Source organism: Desmodus rotundus, chromosome 2 (genome assembly GCF_022682495.2).
Source record: "Desmodus rotundus isolate HL8 chromosome 2, HLdesRot8A.1, whole genome shotgun sequence".
Taxonomy (NCBI): domain Eukaryota; kingdom Metazoa; phylum Chordata; class Mammalia; order Chiroptera; family Phyllostomidae; genus Desmodus; species Desmodus rotundus.
The window spans coordinates 193213013-193225255 of record NC_071388.1 but is presented as its reverse complement, the minus strand read 5'-3'; positions in this window follow the sequence as shown (position 1 = coordinate 193225255).

The following is a 12243-nucleotide window of genomic DNA, read 5'->3' as shown; positions in this document are numbered from 1 at the left end:
GAAGAAAGGGAAGGAGGAAGGGAGGGAGGGAGGGAGGGAGGAAGGAAGGAAGGAAGGAAGGAAGGAAGGAAGGAAGGAAGGAAGGAAGGAAGGAAGGAAGGAAGGAACACATCATGTGGCAGAACCCCAGCTTGTATGAAAAAGTAACATGATTTCTGCCCAACTCATAGAATTATTGTGAGGAGCAAATGACTTCCCAGATGTGACAGTGCAGAAAGGCATATATATATATATATATATATATATATATATATATATATATGTATATATATATATATATGTTATCATTATGAAAAAATGCCCATTTTGGAAACTTTCCGACTATTGGGTATGAATGGCTTTATACACTATACTAGGCTATTTATTGGTTATATGCTTGTCACCATGTCAACCACACTTCTCTACTGGTCCCTATGTCCCTCATTTAAACAGCTTTCCGGGCCTTGGCCAGGTATTTTAGCTGGTTAGAGTGTCATCCCAATACACCTAGGTTTCAGGTTCCATCACTGGTTGGGGCACATACCATAATCAATCAATGAATGCACAAATGAGTGGAACAAATTGTCATGTGTGTGTGTCTCTCTCTCCCTCCCTTCCTTTCTCTATCTAAAATCAATAAACAAACAGCTTTCCAGTGCCTAGAGATGTATTGTCCCATATAGTAGACACTAGCCACATGTGACTATTGATGTTGCAATATAAATAAAGAAAAAATTCAATTACTCAGGCACACAAGCCACATTTCAAGTACTCAAGAGCATATGTGGCTAGTGGCTGCCTTATTGGACAGTGCAGATATAGGACATTTGCACCATTACAGAAAATTCTATTGCACCATGTTGCAAGAAGATACTCTCATAACTCTCATAAGCCACAGGGTCCTTCATAGTTTAGTCCCAACTCACCTGTCCAGGTTTGTCTTCTACCACACCCACCTGCCCGCTCCCTTGTATTCTGCATCTAACCCCATGTTCTTCTGGCTGCTACTTCCACTGGTCTGGGACTTTCTTCATGTGGTTTCCTTTGTCAAGAATGCCCTCCCTACCCTGTAACCCATTCTACCCTCTGCTTCTATCTGCCTAGAAAATCCTGCTCACCAATCCAGGCCCAGGGCGGAAGAGTTCCTTCTTCAGGACAATGCTCCACGACACTCCCAGAAAGAATCCATCAGTCTCTTTCCTCTGGTCCCACCACATCTGTCCCAATTACAGCATCCACACCCTGATCATCTCAGGGGGCGTCTGCATGTGGCTCTTTCTTGCTGCTCTCTGAAGCCCTTGAAGGCAGGGACTCAGTCTCATTCGTCTTTATACCCCTGGGGCTTTGTCCAGCACTTGGCAGAGGAACCTTAATCCATGTCAAGACCACAGATCTTATCTCTTGCTACCACCTCTCTTCCTTGTCACAGTGGTTTCCAGCTCTGGCTCAGTCACAGTTGTTCTTTCTTAAGAGAAAATTTACCCACAGACTACTGGTTCCTCCTAAGCCAGCAAAGAGGTGGATAGAACTAGAGTTGGGCCTTGCCAGTGACCATGGGAAGAGGTTGGTTGGAAAAAACAGGCCCTGAGCGGGGAGAGCTAACTCCTAGGAGGGAGGGCACAAAGAAGGGCAGTCTCGGAACACACACACACTGACCATTCTTCCCCAGTGGAATACTCTCTGCCTGACCTCTCTGGCGGCCAGCACTGGCAGCTTGCCCAGCCTCCCACGCAGGCATTCTCCTCAGGGCACTGCCTCATGTGCCTGCCCAGCACAGCCTGCTAGGGCTCAGTGTCCCCCATGCTTGCTCCCCGAGACCCCTTCCCTGAGTGCATCCACACCGTATTCTTCACTGCCTCTCCCACTTGCATCTGTCCTCTTTCCTGTGTTCTTGGAACTGTTACCAGCCCCACCATCTTTCCTGCTTCCTCACCAGAAACCTCACCCTCAAACTTATCCTCTCCCTTTCTTCTCCCCCAAGACAACCTTCTGCCATCAGTCAGAACACCTCACATAATGGACACCTGCCCAACGGCCTTAACCCTGCCACTGGACTTAGCAAGTCCCCATCTTTCTCACATGGACCACATCACTGTTATAGTTTCCTAGCCAGGCTTTTCTTCGGTCATCTCTGACCCTGTCCTGTCAGAATCGTCTTCCTAAAATACACATCACTCTCCTCCTCCAGACCTCAGCTTACTCCATTGCTCACAAGGGAAAAACAAAAGCCAAACTCCTTAAACAAGCATTCAAGTCACTCCCAGATCTGACCCCCCACTCACCTTGGCTGCCTTCCCTTCCCAGGAACATGCCATCCACTTTCCCCTCCGTGCCTTTTCTCCACCTCCCGTGTCCCCACCCCCACACACAGGCTTCAGAGTTCAGCTCAGATATCACCCACTCTGTATAACCCGGGGACAAGTTTGAATCTGCACCTCACTCAGAAAACACAGGAATTAAGTCTGGATTACCGGTCACCTTCCCAGGCCTAGCATAGAGTAGGCCCCATGAAGGTCTGTTGAATTCCTCCTGTTCGTCCCTCCTCAGATCCTGCCAACTCCACCCCCTCCCAGGAAAGACCTCTTTCATGCTGGCTCCACAGACGTTGTGTTTTTAAGTGTAAGACTGTGTGTGAGCATGCCTGTGTGGAGCCCATGTATGTGAAGGTATGAGATATTTGTGAGCATATGAGTGTGAAAATGTGTGTAGGGATACTTGTGTGAGGGTATGAGATTTGTGGGCATATATATGTGTGGGAGAATGTGGGTTAGGGTGTGTGTGTGAAAGTGAGGATATGGGAGCATATCTGTGTGCATGTAAGTGTAAGAATGTGTGAGAGAATGGGTATGTGAAAACATATCATGTGAGTTTGCACGTGGGTGTGTGAGAATGTGTAGGTGAGTGTGTGAGTGTGTGTTGGCAAGGCTGCTTTCCAGTACAAACCCTGCATTTCCCTAACCCCTTGGTTATCTCTACAGTCAGAATGTCTGTGTGTCTGTCAACAGTCAAAACAGAATCATGCAAAGCTACACACCTTTTGTTCCACTTGTTTCTACCTCCCAGAGAGTGCACAGGGCCAAGGAGAAGTAAGAGGCCATCAGAAGGCCCGTGAGTGATACACCCCGTGGTCCTGAGGGTACAAATAACACTCAGACATGTCCAGGTGACTTGTCTGGTTGGGAATTTGGGGAGTGTGTTCTTCTCGCACAATAAATTAACGTTTAATGAGTACTTGCTATGTGCCAGGCAGTTGATTTATCAGCAACATATAAACTCTGAGAAGTACTCTTATCATTTCCATTTTTCAAATGAAAAAAAAAAACCCCTAAGGCCCAAAGTCACACTGCTAACAAGTGATGGAGCTCAGATTCAACCCAGAAAGTGTGACAATAACGCTTGTGTGTGTGACTACTAGGTTCACTGTCAGAAATGGCTGTTTCAGAGTTCTGTCCTGCCCACGTCAGTGAGATCTGAGATAAAGTGTGTGTGTGTGTGTGTGTGTGTGTGTGTGTGTATGACTCAGTAACCAGAAAAGAAAAACTGGGCAGCTTGGGCAGGTGCCGGAGAGAAGAACAGAAGAATGGGAGCCAAGGAGCGGTCTCGTGGTTCGCAAATGTTCAGCCACACGTCTCCGAAAAGTGCCCTGGCTGGATGGGAGCTGAGCACCAGTGACCCGGACCGGGAGGATCAGCCTGACACCAAGGGAATGCCAGATGGACTATAAGCAGCAACAATTTATTCCTGGTTGAGGCCAAGCCGCTTGGAGTTGTGGGGACAACAGATGTCAGGGCAGGGTGGGGCCTCGAGGCCTGAGCTAGCAATCAACCCATTTCTGGTGGAAGGAGTACTTCCAGAGGTGTAGCAGCCCTGCTTCTCAAAATGAGGCCCGAGGGCCACATTTTAGCCAGCAGGATACCCCAGAGAGCTCACTAAATTGCAGATTCCTGGGCTCCACCCTACAGAGCCACAGTCTCTGGGACATGACCTTGAGAACTGTATCCTTCACAAGCTCTCTGGTGATTCGATCTGCTCTCAAATCTGAGACCCACCCACCTTCAGAAACACAGAGCTTGCTGTCTCAGACCAGGTGCCCCAGAAGCAGACCCTAAGAGGAGGATTCTTACAGAATGATTTATTATGGGAGTACCCCCTACAGGGGCCAATGAGGAAGTGGGGGAGCAGGACAGGAAGGGAGGAACAGAGCAAAGGGTAGGCTCAGAGAAAGTCCTGTAAAAGGAAGCTTCTGCCCGGCCCCCCAGAGTCATGATTCCAGGGTCAGCCACTGAAGTCCTTCGAATACCAACACACTGAGTCCATCTAAGACTTCGTTAATGTGCTGGTCAAAACTGGGTTTTTACTGGTGAAATGAGTGACTTACTTATTAGCATGGAAAATGATGGAAATGGGTTCTTTTTGTGAAATTAGATATTCACAATATATAAATTGGCTAAAGTAGTTTAGAAACACTCCCCACCTTGCATGAGGAGTTGTAAAAACCTAAAGAGACCTAGGCCTGTGCCTAGGATGGCTTCTGGGACTTGGCCCCTAAGTGACCCTGTGTCCACCCATTGGCCAAAAGGATTTCTGATGGCCTGATGTTGATTATCAGAATAATAGAAGCCTGCCTTTGGAACTGTGTGGTTTCTCCCTTGAGTAAACTTTCTGCAGGAGGTCAGAGCATTTACTAGTCACGTAAGCTAACAGAACATATGTGCAACCATGCCTCTTGGACCATGAATGCTTGTTGGAGGTCTGAGACTTGCTTTCATTAGAACGTGGTGGCAGGAATGAGAAGGAACAGCTAACCTCACCCAACTCAACCTCCCTTGGCTCTACCATTAAAAACTAAAGAACCAAGAGTTGTGCTTGAGCAGATGAACTCAGGTTGGCTGTGATGGGAAGGACAACCTGAGAGTTAACGTGGGGTGAGAAAAAGATATCTTCAGGTGTTCACAATTGTGGGTGGGGTTCTAGACCATCTACCTCAGATCACCCAAGGAGCTGAGCTTGTTAAAGAGGAAATTCCTGAGCCCCTTCCAAGCTCTACTGAGTCACAATTAGTGGGGACGCTGCAGGCTGGTATGGTCTAGAAAGCAAGCACCCCAGTGGTTTTCTACACACTAAAATTTGCAAACCACTGCTAAGGAAATTTCTTCTCAGTGTGCCATCCTCATCCCCAAGGTCAAAGTTCATAGCTGGTTGGTGGATCTCCAAGTTTTTTCTTGATTGCACCTCTGGGGCTACTTTTGATGAAAAGGAAGCTGTCAAGGAAGCAGAAGTTGTCAGAAATGGGGAGGCTGGAGTGTGTGGACTTCACTATGAAGAATTCAAGCAGGAGGGTGCACCTCCCATTGGCCACTTGGTGCCCACTTCCCAAGCCAGACCCTGGTCTGCCCACCCTGAAAGCCCAGGTGCTCACCATGGCCACTATTCAGCAACTGGGAGAAAGACGCTTCTTGGTGGAGAACATAGGCGAGGATGGACTCGTGAAGGCAGCAGTAGTGGGAATGGAGGTGTGAGGAATGGGTGCAATGGTCAAAAGTTTGAAGAAACTGGGGAGAAAATGCAGACAACTGTAATTGAACAAAAATAAAATAATTTTTTTAAAAAGTTTGAAGAAACTTCAGATAATGGCAGAAACACTCAGATCTGCAACTCTACAAACAATGCTTTGGTTGCACTTCTGGAATGGGATGGGAAAGGAAAACTACAATAACAAGACAGTAGGAGGTGGAAAATCAGCGGTGAGATGCATAAAGAACAATGTCAGCTGCACTCAGACCTTTGAAAAAGCAATAAAACTTTCATCCTCACTTTTGATGGCAATTAGCTGTGAGAATAAACAAGCTTAGTGTAAGCCTCCACACTGCTTTTTTATATTATTATTGTTCTCAATAATCTTTATCACAAGCATTTTACAGGCAAGTATTTCAAAGTGTTGGTTTAATTAGAATCAACCCTTTGGTTAGAAAATAAACGTGCTTTTGCAAATAAATAAATAAATAAATAAGAATCCAAGCAGGAGTGAAGCACCCAACAGAGCTTCTAGCTATTATCCCAACAGGAAAATTATTATTCAGGTACTGCTTATAGGACTTTGTAAAGTTCTAAAATCTTTATGACTTCTCCCACATTTAGTAAAACAAAAATGCAAGCAGGTAGAATGGGAGGTCATGGGCTTATCTTTGGGGACAGTGAGGAAATGGGCTAAGGCTAGCCTTTGTTGGGGGAAAAAGCAGAACAGGAAACAGAATGAAGTGTGGTAGCTCTCCAGAACAGAGGGGAGGGAGCTACTCTAACAGGCAGAAGTCAGGAACGGCCATCGTCTAGGTACAGACCCTGTGCCAGGGGCTTCCCTTACCTGATCCCATTAGCTCTCCCCAAAAGCCAGGGGGTGTGCCTAGTTTTTCTCTTTACAGATAAGGAAAATGAAACCCAGAGGGGTTCATGACCTACCCAGGTCACTCAGTTGGAAAGTGACAGTCCTGCAGGTGACCTACATCAGAAAGTGTTGCACACACAGGGACATTGCAAAGGCCTCAAAGAGGGAGGGGGCAGAAGCCTGAGAACCAAAGGGGAGTACAGCATGCAGGGAACCCTGGGGAGCAGTAACACTTGGTAGGTGAGGCAGCCCTTCCTTGCCAGGAAGTCCTCCTGAACATGAACCAATAGTTATATTAATAGGTGCTCTCTCTCTGCTCCCTTAGACTCTGATCAAGGGGAAGAAAAAAAAGCCTTGTCAGTGAGTGCCCAATTACAAAGTTGAGACATAGCACATATTGGAGCCAGAACCTGCAAGTTCAGCTGCCTCTAAGTCCAGTTTGCTTTACATTTCAATACTTGAAAAAGCAGGGTGCCAGGAAGCTCCATCTTCCTTCCTTCTTTCCTCCCCCTCCCTCCCTTCCTCCTTTTTTTCATTTTTTTATACAGCTTTAATGGATGTAAGACACTGTGTAAGTTTGAGGTACATACCATGTTGATTTGGTATATTTATACATTGAAATATGATTGCCACTGTAGCTTTAGCTGCACCTCTATCAGGTCACATAATTATCACTTCTTTTTGCAGTGGGAATATTTAAGATCTAGTCTCTTAGCAACTCTAAAGTACATAATACAGTGTTGTTGATTATAATCAGCATGCTGTGCAATAGAGCTCCGGAACTTATTCATCCTCCAGTTGTATGTTTGTATGTTTAACATCTCTCCTACCCCACCCCAGCCCCTGGGAACCACCTTCTACTCTGTTTCTACTGGTTCAGCTTTTTTGACTCCACATTAAAATGATATCATACAATATTTGTCTTTCTCTGTCTGACTTATCTCACTAAGTATAATGCCCTCAAGGTCCATCCATCTTGCTGGCCGATGTCAGGAGTTCCTTCTTTCTCATGGTTGCATAATATTCTAATACACATACAGCACATTTCTTTATCCATACATTCACTGACAGACACTTAAGTTCTTTCCACATCTCGGCTACGGTGAATAAGGCTGCAATGAATGTGGGAGTACAAGTATCTCTTTGATATCCTGGTTTCATTTTCTTTAGATATATAACCAGAAGTGGGATTACTGGATCACATAGTTATTCTACTTTTAATTTTTAAAAATTGTCCATACTGTTTTCCACAGTGGTTGCACCAATTTACATTCCCACCGACAGTTGGCAAGGGTTCCTTTTTCTCCAAATCTTTGTCAACACCTGTCTCCTGTCCTTTTGATGACACTAGTTGTAACAGGTGTGAGTTGCTAACTTCACTGTGGTTTTAACTCGCATTTTCCTGATGATTAGTGATGTTAGGCATCTTCCCATGTACCTGTTGGCCGTTTGTATGTCTTCTTTGGAAAACTGTCTATTCAGTTCCTCTGTTCCTTTTTTAATTAAATTAGGGGCTTTCTTTGTAGTTGTTATTGGGTTTTATAAGTTCTTTATATATTTTGGATATGAACCCCTTATCCAATATATGGTTTGCAAATATGTTCTTTCATGCCATAAGTTGCCTTTTCATTTTAGTGATGGTTTCTTTTGCTGTGCAGAAACTTTATAACTTGATGTGCCCTTTTTTCTTTCTTTTATTTATGCATGCAGCAAATATTGCTGACACCCACTATGGACCAGGAACTAAGAAAACAACTTCCTGAGGATCTTTTCTTCCACTATCTCCGTTGAGCCTGACATCTATCCCAATAAGTGTTAAGTATCACCATTCTCATTTTAAATGACAAGGAAACTGAGGTCCCACAACTAGTCATTGGCCTTGACCGGATCTAGGCCTTGAATTCAGATCTCAGACTAAATGCCTTGTTCTTTGTTGTTTTTCCCATACCCTAGAGTCTCACCCTCACCTTTCCCTTTATGAGACAGCAGTTCAACAAACTCAACCAATGCCGTGAGCTCCATCCCCACCCCTGCCATGTTTGCCATCAGAGGGGGCATAGGCTGAGACAGTCAAGAGCTCTTTATTGGCAGGCAGCTCTGAATGTCCCAGGTCATGGGTCAAGCCACTGTTGTGTTCCAGAATGAGCTCAATCTGTGCTCCTCACCTCCTGCCAAAGGGACAGGGAAGCAGGAGACCAAAAGAAAGAACGTGGTAACCATCTGCAAATCTGCTTGGGAGGTGTGAACACAAAGAGCCAAGACACAGTGTGCACTCACTGGATGGGGGCTGCTCACCGTCTGAGGAAGCTGCAGGAGAGGCAACTAATGGGAAAGAAGAAAGGAAGACTGGAGAGTGGAAGGGTGATATGGACTTCAAGGTAGGGGTCAGAACACAGATCACTGAGAGACCAGGGATGAGCCCAGTTTGAAGAATTTTCAGCATCACCAGACATGGGCAGGGAGGGCTCACTACTCCTGCCTTCTTGCAGTGAGTCCAGACTGTGCTACAGCACGGGAGTTCCCCACCACTGCCTTGGAGAGCTGAGGGGAAGGAAGACAAGGCTGACTCTGCAGGGAGGCTCAGATGGGGCAGAGGAGAGAAGTGCTTGGCCTGAAAAATGAGTTTGGCAGCAGAATCTAAAATTCAGCCTGACCCAGAGCTTCACCACGTGTTCTTTTCTGTTTCTGTGATGACAGAGATAAAGAGGGAGGAAAACAAACTAGTGAAACATGCAGAACTCATCTCTCACCTCCCTTGACCCCGTAGAAAGCAACCCCACTGGGAGGGGGGCGGCGCTGGTGTTGGAGAGGCCACGGGCAAGTTCAGTACGGGGCTCTAAGCTTCACCCTAGATTCAGGAAGATCGCCCCTGCCACCTGAGCAGTGGCTGGTTGCCAGCCCTACCTCTTCCTAATCCCACCCATGGGCTTATGAAATGATCAGGATAACCTGCCCCCCCAGACGGACGCTGGCACAGGTCATCCAATCTCTGGAAGCGAAGGCCCATCCCCTTATCTCCGCAGCTGTTAGGCAGCCTCAGCTCTGGTTACAGGGTATAAACAGGCCATAGAAGCAGCTGGCTCTGGCCTGGCACATGCCCTTGGCTATTCTGCCTTGGGGAGGAGGGTGAGGCAACAGGGAAGGGGGTGGAGGTAGGATGTGAAATGTGGGCAGCTCCTTCTCTGCTCTCTGCCTCCTTCTCTCCTTCTGCATTCATCTGGATTTCCTCCAGAGTCTACAAATCTTATTTTCCCAAGGTAGTCATGTGTCCGGGACCCCGGGACCTCAGCATGGGCTGTGATACATGTGAGCACACTGCCTTACAAGTCCCTCAGATCAGAACTGGGTTGCTCTCAGCCAAAGGCCACCCCATCATCTGTGTGCATACACAGTTTGAGCAAGACATATTCATGTGTATTTGTCTTCCTTCCAGCCCTAACCCATGAAACAGAAGGTCTGTATATTTGTGGCTCTATGAGTCCCCTGTTACACCCAAAATGATGCCCTATATCTTTATAGTGTTTAACCAAAAAAAGCGGGTAGTGGGGGTGATTGTGAGCAGCAGGGGTTTCCAGGTTTGACTTTGTGTTCTCTCTCTCCCTCTCTCTCTCTCTCTCTCTCTCTCTGGAAGAGAAACCAGAAATCCAAAAGCCTGGTCTTCTTACCAAAGCTCCCATATCCTTCAGAGCCAGGACTGTCAGGCTGAGACTCTTCTGTCTGGTGGCTGAGAACTCCAGGGAACAGACATTGGGGGACCCAACTAGGTCTATGAATTCTGAGTACAGTGTGTGTATCTCAAATAGAGTGGAAGAAACCACTGGAAGCAGAACCAAATAACATTGATCCAAGCAGACTGATCTGCTATCAAAAGGATAGACAGATTGGCTTGACTCAGCTTCAGTACCACCTCAAGTTCCTAACTGGCAGGTTTGTGAAATTTTCTCTGTAGCTATTCTTTAACAATTATTATAGATCAATTCTCAATCAGTATAAGCGGTTAGGTTACTGCTATTCGACAGCTGTGTGATTTAGAGAGCCTCTTGCTCACTAGTCTGTTTCCTGTCCATAAAACTCAGGGGTCTAATCAATCTGTATGTGTCCAATCTATACGTGCTGATCAATCCATATGAGCTGATTAAACCATGCAAATGAATGAATGGCAGCCACCTTTCTTCTTTAGATAGTAAGAAAAGACTTGTGACTGAAAGAGAAGGGGGGATCTAGAAACTGATGTAAAGTGGGAAACAACCCCTGGAGGGAAAGAGGAGAAAGAAGAGGAAGCAGGGACAGAAGACAGACTTCAAAAGACTGAGCTCTGGAATCTGAAGGAGGCCGTCTGTTTCCAGTGAGGCCAGGTCAGGCCGGAGTTCTGTGGTTTCAGTTATGCAGCTACCGAGGTACTCTGCTTTCCATCAATTATGAAGTCGGTTTGTACAGCTATGGAGGCGGTGTGTGCGTGTGCATGTGTTTTCAGTTGGCTGACTGAATGCAAAGAATGCAAAACTTCCTTCTTGGAAGGAAGAAATTTTCCTCTCTTTAAAAGGTGTTTCTTTATCACATGCAAAATAAAGAGAACCTTATGCATCACAAACATAGTCTATATAAAATAGGTACCCGTGAGCCTGATTCAGTGCCTCCCCTGATAGACAATATAATTTAGCAATAATTTCTGCAAAGGGCAGCAGTGGACACCAAGGCCACTGCCCTGCCCAGAGGTCGGGCCCCTTGACCGCCCTACTTTGACATGTGGAGTGGCCTGGGCCTCACTTCACATCTGAATCCCAGCGTCTACTTACTTAAATCTTCAACAGCCCCTTTGTAGGCACACACTGGTAGAAGCAGACACACACACAGAGGCCTAATATATGCATGTTAGATGAAGACAGTTACAGATTTAAGGAATTCTTTGTCTATTCAATTATTGAGTACCTATAATGTGCAAAGACCTGTGTTAAAATTGGGCCAATTGCAGAAATTCATCTGCTAGAACAGAGAAAACTTGACTCAGGGCTGTCTAGCAATTTAATCAAAGAGCTAAACTAGTTTTTAAATGGCCCTGAGTAATGTCTGTGCTTTTCCCCCCTACCCTTGGACAGTCAGGCACATGGGCCTTGGCATAAAACTGGTCCTGAGATCCCAGCTGGGGTGAGGCATGAGGCTGAAAGACCTCCAAGCACTTCCAGTCCTTTCCACACTCCTGGAAGGTTTTTAAAAGAAAAAGAAACATCCTTTGGTGTTGATAAGCACTCTCTGTACTTGTATTTGTCTCTTTAGGCGTGGCTGGCCAGAGAGGCTGCTAAAAATATAATGGAAGGAGTGAGGGAGGCAGTAAGGGGGAGAGAGAGAATGAAAAAACTAACCCTGTTCATTTCGGACTGCCTCCCACTGCAAATTCACCATAACATGCAAGCATATCACCATCTGCCCTGCTTCTCAGCCTTTTTTTGACACCTGACTTGGGTGAATTATTTTTTAAGTAAAAGAGAATAATGCTCTCATCCCTGTTCCTTCTATGGGGCTCGAGAACCTCTGAGACTGAAAACAGCTCTGTAGCTTTAAGTGGGTCTGTGTTCTCAGTTGGCTGCCTCCCAGGGGCAAGGGCAGAGGTGGGAGACAAGCCCATTCTGTGGGTCATAGAACCCACCAGACCCAGAGGTACCGGGAATCGGTTTAATAGGCTCCCAAAGGGCCAGCCAGCTGGGAAGACGCAAGTATTCTGTTTCTCAGCTCCCGGGATCTGGTCATCCACATTATCATTGGATTTCGTCCAAAAGGAAAAGAGGAGAGGGAAGCAGGTAGCCTAGTGGTTAGCTCGCCTTGGAGCTGCTTTAGCTCTTCCATGTCAGCCAAACGCAGAGGTTACTGGAGCAGGCCGGGCCTGC